At 44.6% G+C, this 11511-nt stretch overlaps 1 protein-coding gene across 1 annotated transcript in view; it reads left to right on the top strand.

The window, feature by feature from the left end:
* The first annotated feature begins 634 nt into the window (after positions 1 to 634).
* The window catches only part of TAOK1 (TAO kinase 1), a 66916-nt gene continuing 56039 nt past the window's right edge, over positions 635 to 11511 (top strand). Inside the window, exon 1 of the mRNA XM_084219383.1 lies at positions 635 to 856. The gene's annotated coding sequence lies outside the window, so the exon portion shown is untranslated. The remainder of the gene's footprint in view (positions 857 to 11511) is intronic.

Raw genomic sequence — 11511 nt, 5'->3', positions numbered from 1 at the left:
TACTCTCTCCTCACACCAATGACCCCTCCCCAAGAGCCCCTCGCACCAAGGGCTCCTCTTCACACAACCCGCCACCGCCGGCTGCCCCCTCCTCGCAAGAGCCCACCAGACCAACGCCCTCTCCCCACAGAGACCCTCACACCGACACCCCCGCCTCGGAGAGACCCTCACACCGAGAACCACCCGCCCCTCACAGCCAGGAGCCCTCAGCCCGCCGCCCGCTCCTCACGCAGCCCCGCCCGCCCCCGCGCCACAACTGCCCCTCCGCCGCCCCCTCGCGGCCCCGCCCCTGCTCCCCCCGCCGCCCCCAGCCCCTCCCGCCGGCCGCGGTGGTGGGGGGGGAGGGAGAGGGCGGCGAAGTCTCGCGAGAGGGGCGGGCGGGGGCCGCTGGCTGCGGGCAGCGCGGAGCGGCGGCGGCGGCGGCGCAGCCGGAGCCCGGGCGGCGCTGAGGGGAGGTGGCGGCGGGGCGGCGGCAGCGATCGCGGCCCGGCACACGGACCCGCTCCGCCGCGGCGGCACGGCCGGCGCCGCCCGCCCTCCCGCACGCCGCGCCTCCGCGGCGCGGCCTGGCCGCGGCTCGGCGAGCGGGGCCCAGGCAGCGGCGGCGGCGGCGGTAGTGGCGGCGGTGGCGGTGGCTGAGCGCTCCGCCGCGCCCGCCCTGCCATCTTAGGTGCCGTGCCCCGCCGCCTTTGTGCCCGCCGCGCCCGGGCACCCGCGGGGGCCGGGCCCGACGCCCCTCCGGGGGCGCCTCCCCCCGCGGGGCCGCCGCCCCTTGCCCCGCTCCTCCTCCTCCTTCTCCTCCTCCTCCTCCTCCGCGGGGGGCCGACCGGCGCTCCCAGCCCGGCTGCGGCGGAGGGTAAGGCAGGCGGTGCGGCGGGGGGCTCGGCCGGGGCGGCCCCGGGAGGGTGCGGGAGGCGGTGGGTGGGGGGGGTGGCCCGGTGGGGCCGGCGCCTCCCCCGCCGCGCTCTGCGGCAGTGCCGCAGGGTCGGGGCCGCCGCCGCCGAGCACCGGCGGGGGAGCGGGCGGCGAAATGGCGCTTCCCGCGGAGGGGCGGCCGCGGGCGGAGGGGTGTTCCCCGCTGTCAGGGGCCGCCGGAGGCCCAGGGCTGGGGCCGGGGCCGGCCCCGCGGCCAGGCGTGCCCAGCGCCGCGGCCCTTTTTGTCCGCGGCTCCCCCGGGGGCTCCGGCGGCCGAGCCCCGACCCCCAGAGGGGCTTTGGGGTCCCTCGGAGACCTGCGCGGATTTATGCCCTTTTATTTTTTTCACCCTTTTTTTTTCTTTTTTTTTTTTTTTTTTTTTTTTTTCCTCCATGCCCCTCGCTCCTCCCCAAGCGGTGAGTTTTCAGTGTATATACCATTTTGTTCGGTGCTGGTGTGGGATTTGGCTGAAAGTGACCTATTTTAAAGATCTTTTATTGCTCCCCTCTCAGCAATGCATGTGGCGGCCGATTCCGTTACCCAAATAGCGTTTCCCAACCATTTTAATTTGTCAGATTAAAACATCTCATGGAGGCTGGATTTCTGTAACCCGCGTGTGGGTATGTCGTTAGAAATATCTCTCACCCAGCTTTGCTGCAAGCATCTTTGGAGCATCAAAGTTGACCTTTGTCACTGTGAAAGCAGAAATAAATACCAAGGCGATACCTGGGAGATGCAGTTGTACCATTGTGTTGGGCGCGGTACAAGAAATGGGGGGGGGGCGGGGGGAGAGAACCAGAGATTAAAATGGTTGTTGTCAAATGTAGATCTTTACATGCCTTCGGAAAAAAATATGACAGATCGGTAACAGCCCTGAGGACTTCTAATATATTTTCTGAGAAAAACGTTTCACGTTTATCGTGCTTGTCTCTGCTGCTTATCATGGTACGGAGTATTTCATTAGGTGGCATTTTAGTGGCTCTGTTGGTTAAATAGCAGTTGCATTAACTAGTTGAACAAATTGTGTCCTTCACCTTTCACTATTGCTTTTTGAGAGCCGTTACAGCAGTGTGCCCATGCATGCCAAGGGCGGATTAATAAGATGTTACCTAAAGGTTTGGATGTTATTGATTCCTTACTATTAATGCTATTTATAGTGCGTTTGACATGGCTCTTGTTTTATGTATTTGGATAAAGGTTATCAGCTTGGAATGCTTCACATGAAACATTTCAAAAATACCACCCCAAATATATATTTTATATATATATAAAATTGAACAATATAGTTCAGATCCTCAGTGTCTGAAAAACAGCTTTAGCAGATAGCACATAATAGTGAAAACCGTGGAAAACTGATACATTTTGACACTAGGGCACATTTGTTTTCCTATTTCAGGATTACAGAATAACAACTTCTGTTGCAATAAATACAGTTTTTGATATGCTTTTCTTGAGCCTATATTTTCCTTGCCTTTGTGCCTCCCCATAGTTAGTGTGCCATAGTTTCTGCTACTTATGTCCAAGGGCAAACCGATTGGCTTGAGCCTTCATATTAGATTCTCCACAACATTGGCCTAGTTCTGACTGGTGTGTTTGCCATTTTTAGGACTCCTCTTCCTTTTATCCATTTGCTGAAATACATTGATAAACTTGAACCTCAGTTTGTCCTGTGAACTTGACAGAAGGTTTTTCTCCTCTGTTAACAATATCTCAGTGAAGAGAAGGTGGTTCTGAATTTTAAGTTTAATCCTACAGCTGCCTGAAGTAAAAACTCTTTGGATAGTTGGATATTATTTTTCTTTTTTAAGCTGAATGAATTAAGTGTTGGCTGTACAGGACCAGATGTTGGCATTAAAATTATGCACAGATAAGGTGGCTTAGGCCTCAAGTTAGACTATTTGAAAAAGTTATTTATGTCCTGCTGTTAAATACCAGTGTAAGCTAAACTAAAGAACTTTAAATGTTTACTTACAGCTAAATAACATTTCCAGTTGTGCAGTTTTCATCTCTAGCTCTATTCACCAGTTTTTGTCTCCAGAATAACATGTTTTTAATGAGTAGTAGGACACTCTCAGGTTTTATGCTTGGTGAGATTCATTAGAAGAGAAACAAATATCACACTAATAATTACATCTTCAGATGTATCCTAGTAGTGGATTTCCTGTAATGAGGATGTTTTGTAGAGAACAATAGATATGGCAGCAATTTCAGAGATTTGTTTTAAAGATGTTGTAGGTAGCTGACTCTGCAGTAGTGAGTTCCACTTTGACACAACCCTTGCATACTCAACATTAGGTGGTTTCCAGGTACTTGGTTTTCAGATGTAATTTTCTTTCTAGCAAAGACAGACTGGATATACTGCTGCTGTTGTCTCTCATGTCTGTCACTTCTGCAAGGATGTACTTCTGATCTAACTTAGTGGGGAGTAAGGTCATTTCTGAAATATGACTCCAGAACTTTTTTTGACAGTATAGGTATTTTGTCAAGTAAGAAGATAATTAGGGTTGATCTGGCTCACTTTGTGATCCAGAAGTGGTGAGGAAACTATGGTAAATACCACTTGCCTTGTTCCATTCTCAGTGTGTTTTGAAGAACACTCCCATAATCACTAAGATCCTATCTTAGAAGCATTTTCTGTTGTGTTCCTGTTCATATTAAAATCATGTAAACAACATACTGTTAGATTGAAGTGCATACTAGAAATTATAAGAATCTTTGGTGTAACCCGGGGTGAGCCACTCTCTTGTCTTCTGAATGGCAGTGGTGGTGGGTGGCCATTACCTTTTTCCTGTTAAAGTATGCTGTGTAGTGTCAAGGATTTTACTTTTATTTCCTTTGTGATCCTGGACAAAGGGAAGAGCTGAGCTTCAACCCTGGGCTGGAGTCATGTCTGAACTGGAAAATTTCCTGGGTCTGACAGCAGGTTTTCAGTTCTGTCCTCTCCTGATTAACCGTGGTTGGGACAAGCTTGTCTGTAACAGCACAGGGCAGGATGATTTAATACTTTCTGAGACCCACATCTGTCTTTTCTTGTATAATATTGAGTGTGTCCTGCCCTTCTCCACCAAGTGCTCATTCTGGATGGACACGGTGCAGGATGAAGCCCTGGTATGTGCAGCCTCCTGCTCTCTGGCAGGTTCCCCTTACTGAGGTGTACAGTCCTGTCCCCCACCTGCTTCTCCATGTGTCGTTCCATTGGCTCTGGTCTTTGATCCTGCACCAGCAGAAAGCTAACCTAAGGAAAAATACAGTTTTGTGTCAGCTTGGTGATCTGAAATGGATCAGTGCACAGTGAGGTGAGGTTAGAGACAACCCCAGGGACTGGGCTGCACCACCAGAGCCAGCAATGAAGTCTAAAGACAGAGGTGGCTGGTGGCCCTTCTTGGTAAACTTGTAGTGGTTGGGTTTCAGGATTCTTTGTTTTTATTGTCCTTTAACATGCTGAGGCATTGCTAATTATACATTGATTTCTCTGTGGAGAAGAGACTGAAAAAAACTCAATGGACAAAGGGTCAGAAAATCACTAAACCCCTCATGTGAAGTTCCAGAGGGAGAGTCCCTCCTGTGAAAAAAAAAAATATAAAAACATGAAATCAGAGATGAAATGCAAAGTGTCTGAGGGAAAGAAGTGTGCAGAATATAACAGGAAAAGATAGAGAGCTGTTTAAAAGCAGAGTTGGCTTTTACACACTATTCCTTCCTCTTTGCCTAAGTGCTCATTTACAGTACAGAACATGGAGGAGGAATACTTTCTGAAGGCCCTTAGAAACACAGTGGACATTAGCCAGCACAGTGGGGGCTCCAAACGTGGTTTTTAAAGCAATTTTTGGACAAATACTCTATGATCACTGGAATTACAGTATTTTTTTAATTGTGAAAGGGAAGCCATTAGGAAATTCTAATACTTGATGAGAAGTCAGTGCATTATTACTCTTGATTTTTTTTTTCACATTCTGATAAATCTTTGTTTCTTTGCCAGAAGAAAAGGCAAGGTAGCCACTGTAAACAAAACATGAAATTGCTAAAGAGGCAATAAGTTTTGTCTAAACAAAGGAGTTTCTCCAGTTTAATCAGAGCTTGCTTAGGACAGATCTACAGCATTAGTTACATACCTATAGCTTGGAGGTGAGGTTTCCTTAGGGGTTGGTGAGGACAGTCCAACATGAGTTAGAGTGCTGATGGCTTCTTAATACAACTGGACAGTAGCTCATAGTTTTGCCTGCTGTATTGCTTGGCTGGAAACAGTTGATTTTTCTTTAGGGGTCAGAATGGGGTGACAGCATGAGATTTACATATTGAGTATTGTCCTTAGGATGGAAAAGGCTTGAAATGTTTTGTTTGGGGAAAAAGTTAGATCTTGAGGGAAAAAAGTAAAAGTCACAAAACTCTAAAGCTGGCAGGCTCTTCAGTTTTCTGTGCCTGTGATCTTCCAATGACCCTTATTACACTCCTGGCTACAGCCATACAAATATTTTCTTTAGAGTGAGATGTAATTTTATAAAAACAATTTTCTCCTGTGCTCATTGAGTTCAGCATGTTTACAGGGCAGCCTCCTATCAGAATGTGGGGGAACAGTGCCCGTGAGTTTCATTGGAAGCTTTTATTGCATGTCAGCTTTATCAATTGATATTTGAAAGGAATATTTTTGATGTTTACTGTTAATCTCAGGGATTTTTGCTATAGCTTTAGACTGAAAGCCAATATGTATTACACTTGATTTCTTAAAATGTGAATAAACTTGCTTTCAGCCTTTCACTTAGTTCACCTAAATTTTGAAACTTCTTTTACTTCCCTTTAGCCTTCTGCCATTAGTTGAGCACTGCTAAACACGGATTTTGAGGGGTTAGGACTTTAGGATCAGTCCTTCCCTTTGCGTTGCTGGTTCAGCTTCAGTTCACTCTGCTCTGGCTGATTTCTAATGTCTGGAAAGCTTTGAGGTCCAGGAGCATGGGAAAGAGGAATATGCAAGTATGTTGAAAGTGTAGGGACCATTTATTTTAACATTTTTGGCTTGTTCCCCATCCATGTGTTCAGTCTGTTTTCAAGCACCCAACAATCCTTCCTCTTCCCTGACATTCCACTGCTCAAGGGCAGTAACAGACCCATGAGCCCATGCCCAGAGAAATGTTGTACTGAGATTTCTTGGAAGGAATCTCATGTGCTATTGCACATATTTGTTATTTTTGCCTCCTTCACCATTTTTAATATGCAATTCTCATTTCCCACCTCAGTCCCCTTTTATTTGATGGCTGTCCCTCCCTCCTCAGCCGAGATGAGAGGAGAGGTTATTTTTGCTAGTGCTGTTTCTCAAATAGGCCACGGGTATCCAGTAAGTAGTGCAGTAACTTTCTCCATCAGTTATTAGGATTTCTCAAGCTGTGTCCTGGTGGCAGTGCAACATGTTTCTCCTTTAGTTCTGGCTTGCAGTTGTCACTAACATTAACTCCTCCCAGTTCCCACTTCCTTGTAACCCAATCTGAATAAAGATCATGGGATTTGAATGTGCCTTGCTTTGCTGCTGCTGCTCTGGATGTTTGGGTTGTCTCTGTGCTCTTTGTAAACTGTGCTGTGATCTTCTTTTTGGCTTTGCCTATTTCAAGGAGCAGTTGACAGTTGTTAAAATCAGTTCTGGGCCAGCTGTGATTTGATGCGATTAAACTGTGTTAAATGTGTTCCAGAACTGTTTCCTGGCCTAGATAGCAAACTAGTTAAACCCTGGGTTTGGAATCTATTTTGGTATGATTTCGCCCTGTACCCCTAGGTAAGCTGTGTCCCTCTTTGAGGGTCAAACAGAACACAGGGTCTGTGCACAGCACACGACCTTATGCCTTTAATCCATCACTCTCCTGTGTCTCCTTGGGCTTTTTAAATTAGTCTTTGCATATCGAAGTCTTGTCTTGAGAATTATGTGCTGGACTGGCTGCAGTAATGTGGCTTTGCCACTCATAAAGACCAAGGTGCAGTGGTCTGATTTTTGCTGGCATCAGCTGAGCTGGTACAAACCCCCCTTTATACTTGCTTGGTACGTCCGGGTATGCAGCCAGGCTCTTAGATTGGGGTTTTTATGAAGGCTTGCAACTTCAGTTAAAAAGGAGGGTAACCTTGGCCTTGACAAAAATTCCTGCTGTCTCCTAGAAGTGCACGTCAGAGTTGGGAAGGAAATAATGATACATTTCAGAGGCAGTGCCTTGCAAAGAATGCCAAGCTCCATTTTTATTATGGTTTAATTGCCATATAGGCAAACTCTGAACTCTTACCTGTGTTTTTGGCTTAATTTTCCTTCTTCCCTTTCCACACAAACCCCCCTCTAACACATGCTTTGAAGTGTTTAAAACTAGGTTAGTCTCTGGCTGGAGGTGTGTGGTAGAACCTCCTTTTAATTCTTGCTGGGACCTGCCCGTTTTGCAGCAAGAATGCAGGCGAACCCATCTGAATGCTGATCATCTGTCCTTTGTAAGTGATGGAAGGTTATTTTTCCCTTCATTTGACACGATACAGGAGCAAGGAAATCCTAGAGCATCTCCATTCCAGAAGCCACCTTGGGTGGCCAGATCTGTACAAATTGGAGTGCTCATGGAGGTGGGGAAGGGGGCTGAATTTAGGTGGTTGCATGACAATCACTGGAGATATTTCCTTCTCCTGCTTTCAGAAGATGTTGCTGTCAGCTGCTAGCTCAGTAGTTGACCACATTCTTAGCAGATCAGCCTACACATATGTCCTGAACTGACCAGAGAATTCAACATTTCTATTGCTGACTGGAGGGACAGAGCACAGGGAGCCAAACACTAAGATAATCTGTACTTAAGAAGACATCTGAATACATGGTTTTTTATCCAAAAATAAAATGTTATGGAAGAAGAAAGTCTTCATCCTCACCTTTGCTTTGATTTCATTACAATACTGATGATGTAAATTTATTTGCAAAAACAAGACTGGGCAAAAGATTCGTTCCTGATTTGACAATAACATGCAGAGTGCTTTGAATACTAGACTAACGTGAAAATAGTTTACTTATAAAGTACATGATTTACCTTCACTAGCTCATAGTTAGTCACAAAACCATAAAGAACATTTAAAGAATTATTTGCTAGTTTATTGAATAAAAATTTGACATGGAATTTTTGATGCCCAGTTTTAAAAAATATTTTGGAAAAGCCCTTAAATTTTCCCAAATATTTTAGTGCTTTTTCTTGAATGGCCCTTATATCTTGAAAATACTAATTAGGACATTATTTTAAGTCTCTTATGTTTTCCTCTGTTGTTGGAATTGGTAATAGTGGACCGCTGTGCAGGTGGGCCATCACATTGGGCTCTGGAGTTTCTCCACAGTGGCTGCTCCAGCACCAGGGTGTGTGATCCTCATTGAATAATCTTCCCATTGCTGTGGGAATCTCTGGTACTGAAAAGTAATTACTCTAGTGACAATAAATTGGTATAATCACAATGTTTTTCTGTAGGTATTACAAATATTTTCTGTTTAAACAAATAGTAATAATTAATATTAATATGAGAAATGAAATATTAATACATAAATAGAAATTTAAGCTATAGCAAAGAAGTATTATCTTTCATATGTGATGGTTTTATGCTTTTCTCTGAATTAGCAGGATAGTAATAGTAATTGAAGCTCTGAATTTCATCCACAAATCTCAAGGTATTTCAAATGGATGATAAAGGCATGTTTATTTTCAACATTCATGAGGTGGGGATACTGAAGTACTGAAGAGGTGGAGAAATGAGTAATTTGCTCAGCATGGCTGGTGGTGTTGGGGTAGAAGAATTTGTCTCCTTGGTTCCCAGTTTGCATCAGCACCTCCCAGGTTGTAAGGTGGAAGCAGAAGTGTAGGAGATGCTGCTTTGCCTGTGGGGTGTGGTGGAGCAACACAGACCTCAAAGTTCAGCAGCAGCACTGTCCCAGATCTCCCTCTGAAAGTCTGACTGATCTGCTGAAAATGCAGGGGATGGGGCTTCTTGTTTCATCATAGGAGCACTGTGTAGATTTTTCTTACCATAATGGCAATTTAATGCTGGTCATGAGTAAGCTGGCTAAATCTTGAAATTTTTAATATTCTTTTTTATTATGATGTGACTTTTTGCTGATTTTTATCTTTACATAAATCTGAAAAGGGCTTTTAATGCATTGTAATTCAGTCCCTGAACTTGATGAACAACAAACTTAAGTTTTTTCATTTTTGAAGTCAGTCACCCACAGGGATAACTGGGGACTGCCCATCTAATTAAAAAATATTCCTGTGCATATAAAATTGAACGACTTGGGTATTGTCTGGACATTTTTATGGAGATCTGTGGAGGCAGAGTGTATCTTTTCACCCTGTTTGTGCAGTCTCTGCCACAGCTGAATCTCACCTTTTCTTCAGGGTCTAGTTATTGTGTAATGCAAATGCACACTGCTGTAAAAAGCTGAAAGGGTTCTCACCTGGTGCCCTGGGAAGGAAGAGGAGCTTCCAGCCCCTGTGCCTGTTGGGAATCCATAAGCATTGCAGAGTGAGCCATTGCTCAGCTCATCACCAGTAACTTTCATCTGTTCTAGATACTACTGTACCTGTCTTTGCAGTGTGGGGATTCATTTAAGGCTTATCTGCACAGCAAAATAGCTGGGGCTTACCTGGAAATAATAAAATTAAGAATTTTGTTGCTTCAGTCATGCTTTTAAACTAGAATAACCCCCAAAAAGCATTAAAACCTTGAAGTCTCAGTACCTGTGTGAAAGTGCTCAGTATTTTGGGACCTTGTTTTTCTGAGGGATTTTTGTTCCATGTTGCCACAGACTAGGAGTGTGAAATTTAGCAAGCTTTCTCCAAAAGCTGCTTTCAGCTTTGAAACTAATGTTACCTGTGCTGGTTTGAAGTAGTTCATACTTGTTTATTATGCCTGTTGCAAAATCTGCCTACCTATTTACATAGGTGTTGGGGAAGCAAGGATGATATGGAGCAGCTTGAGTGGAAGGAGAGGATGGTGTGAGTTGTGGTTCTACTTGTCTGCTTATTTTCTGGTTTGGAGGCAGTGAGCACCTGCTGATTTAGGGGTTTTCTGTATGTGATTTCATGCCTGTGATTAGCATTTCTAAGGACATGACACATACGGTCTCACCACTTAAATACATTCTGTAAATATGTAAACAGAAAATTACAGAGATGGTCATTGTCCAACTGTCCTGACTGGTCTCCAGAGTCAACCCAACAGGACTCAGCACGCTCCATTGGGCCTATCCAAGACAACAGAGCTCAGACTTCCAACTTAGAAGCAGAATTCCATCTTGGGTTGGAGTTACCATCTGTTTTTGATGCTTCCTTAAAGGCAATTGCTTGTTTCATTTTCCTTCCTTTTAATCCCTGAGGCAGGAGATTGAGATCTTCAGATAGACCCTGGAATGCACTTACTGTTTCACTGTTGGAAGTCAAATTCTATACAAAACATCAGCTGCTTTACAGAAATCTGTAATTGCATTTGATCTGAAATCAGCCATTGTTATGAGAGGATTTCTCAGGGTAGTTGATCACAGAATATTTTGAGTTGAAAGGGGTCACAGGGATCCACAACGATCATCAAAATCCAACTCCTGAGCACCAAGAATCCCACCATGTGTCTGAGGTCTTTGTCTAAACACTTCTTGAACTCTCTGCCTGTGACTGCTTCCCTGGAAAGCTTGTTCCAGTGCCCAACACCCTTTGGATGAAGAACCTTTTCTTAGTATTTAGTGTAGAGTAATAACAAGACATTTGAGTTCCAAGGAGGAATGCGAGATCCTCTATGAGGGCATATTTAAAAAAATTTTTTTGGGACAAAATCTGAGAATAATCCCTGGTTAGCTGATGCTCCTGGTGGAACATTGTCCCTAAGTTAATAACAAGTCTCAGTTTGTTTTGCTGCTTTGAGGAATTATTAGTGTTCTGTTTGAATTCAGCTTGTACATAAGGTAGAGATGGCAGTCTTCTTAGTTTCATGTTCAATTACCAAAAAATCACAGCAAAAGCAATCAAATGCTTTGTCACCATTGTGCTGTTCAGTAGGTATAAGTGGAACCATGTGACTACTGAATACTTAGTTACTTCCACTTCTGTAATTCTCTTTGTTTGTTTCCTGCTTTTTGTTGTTGTTGTGAAAATTAAGTCATAAATTGTGTGAAGCAAGGAGAGTTGTTGTGTGCTATCTAGTTTGGTGTCTTAAATGGAGATTTTGTTCCAAGATTTGGCAGGTACTTCTCACTTAAAACCTGTTGTTTCTGAGCTTGCCAGTCCTGTTGATATGTTGGGTTCAGGTATTACATGAAGGGTAAATCTCCTTGTGACATGGAGCAGCGAGTGCACATGTTCTGTCAAGGGCCTTTGCTGAGATTTAATAAATAGAGACAAGATATGAACACCTTTTCACCACAAGAGGTGTGTTTTTATCCTGTGCAGGTGCTGCACTCTGCATGCATGCACACCTAGCAGTTCCTCTGTTCCTGGTGCAGCATGGCTCGTTGCTCTGCAGGAAGGATGCTGCTCAGAATGCCTGCCTCATACAGAAAAAATAACTTCATAGAGCATTTCAGAAAGAGCAGTTTCCAATTTGCTGAGTGACTTAAACATGCTG

Source organism: Fringilla coelebs (assembly GCF_963513975.1).
Source record: "Fringilla coelebs genome assembly, chromosome: 20".
NCBI lineage: Eukaryota > Metazoa > Chordata > Aves > Passeriformes > Fringillidae > Fringilla > Fringilla coelebs.
This window is presented reverse-complemented; position numbering and strand designations above follow the sequence as displayed.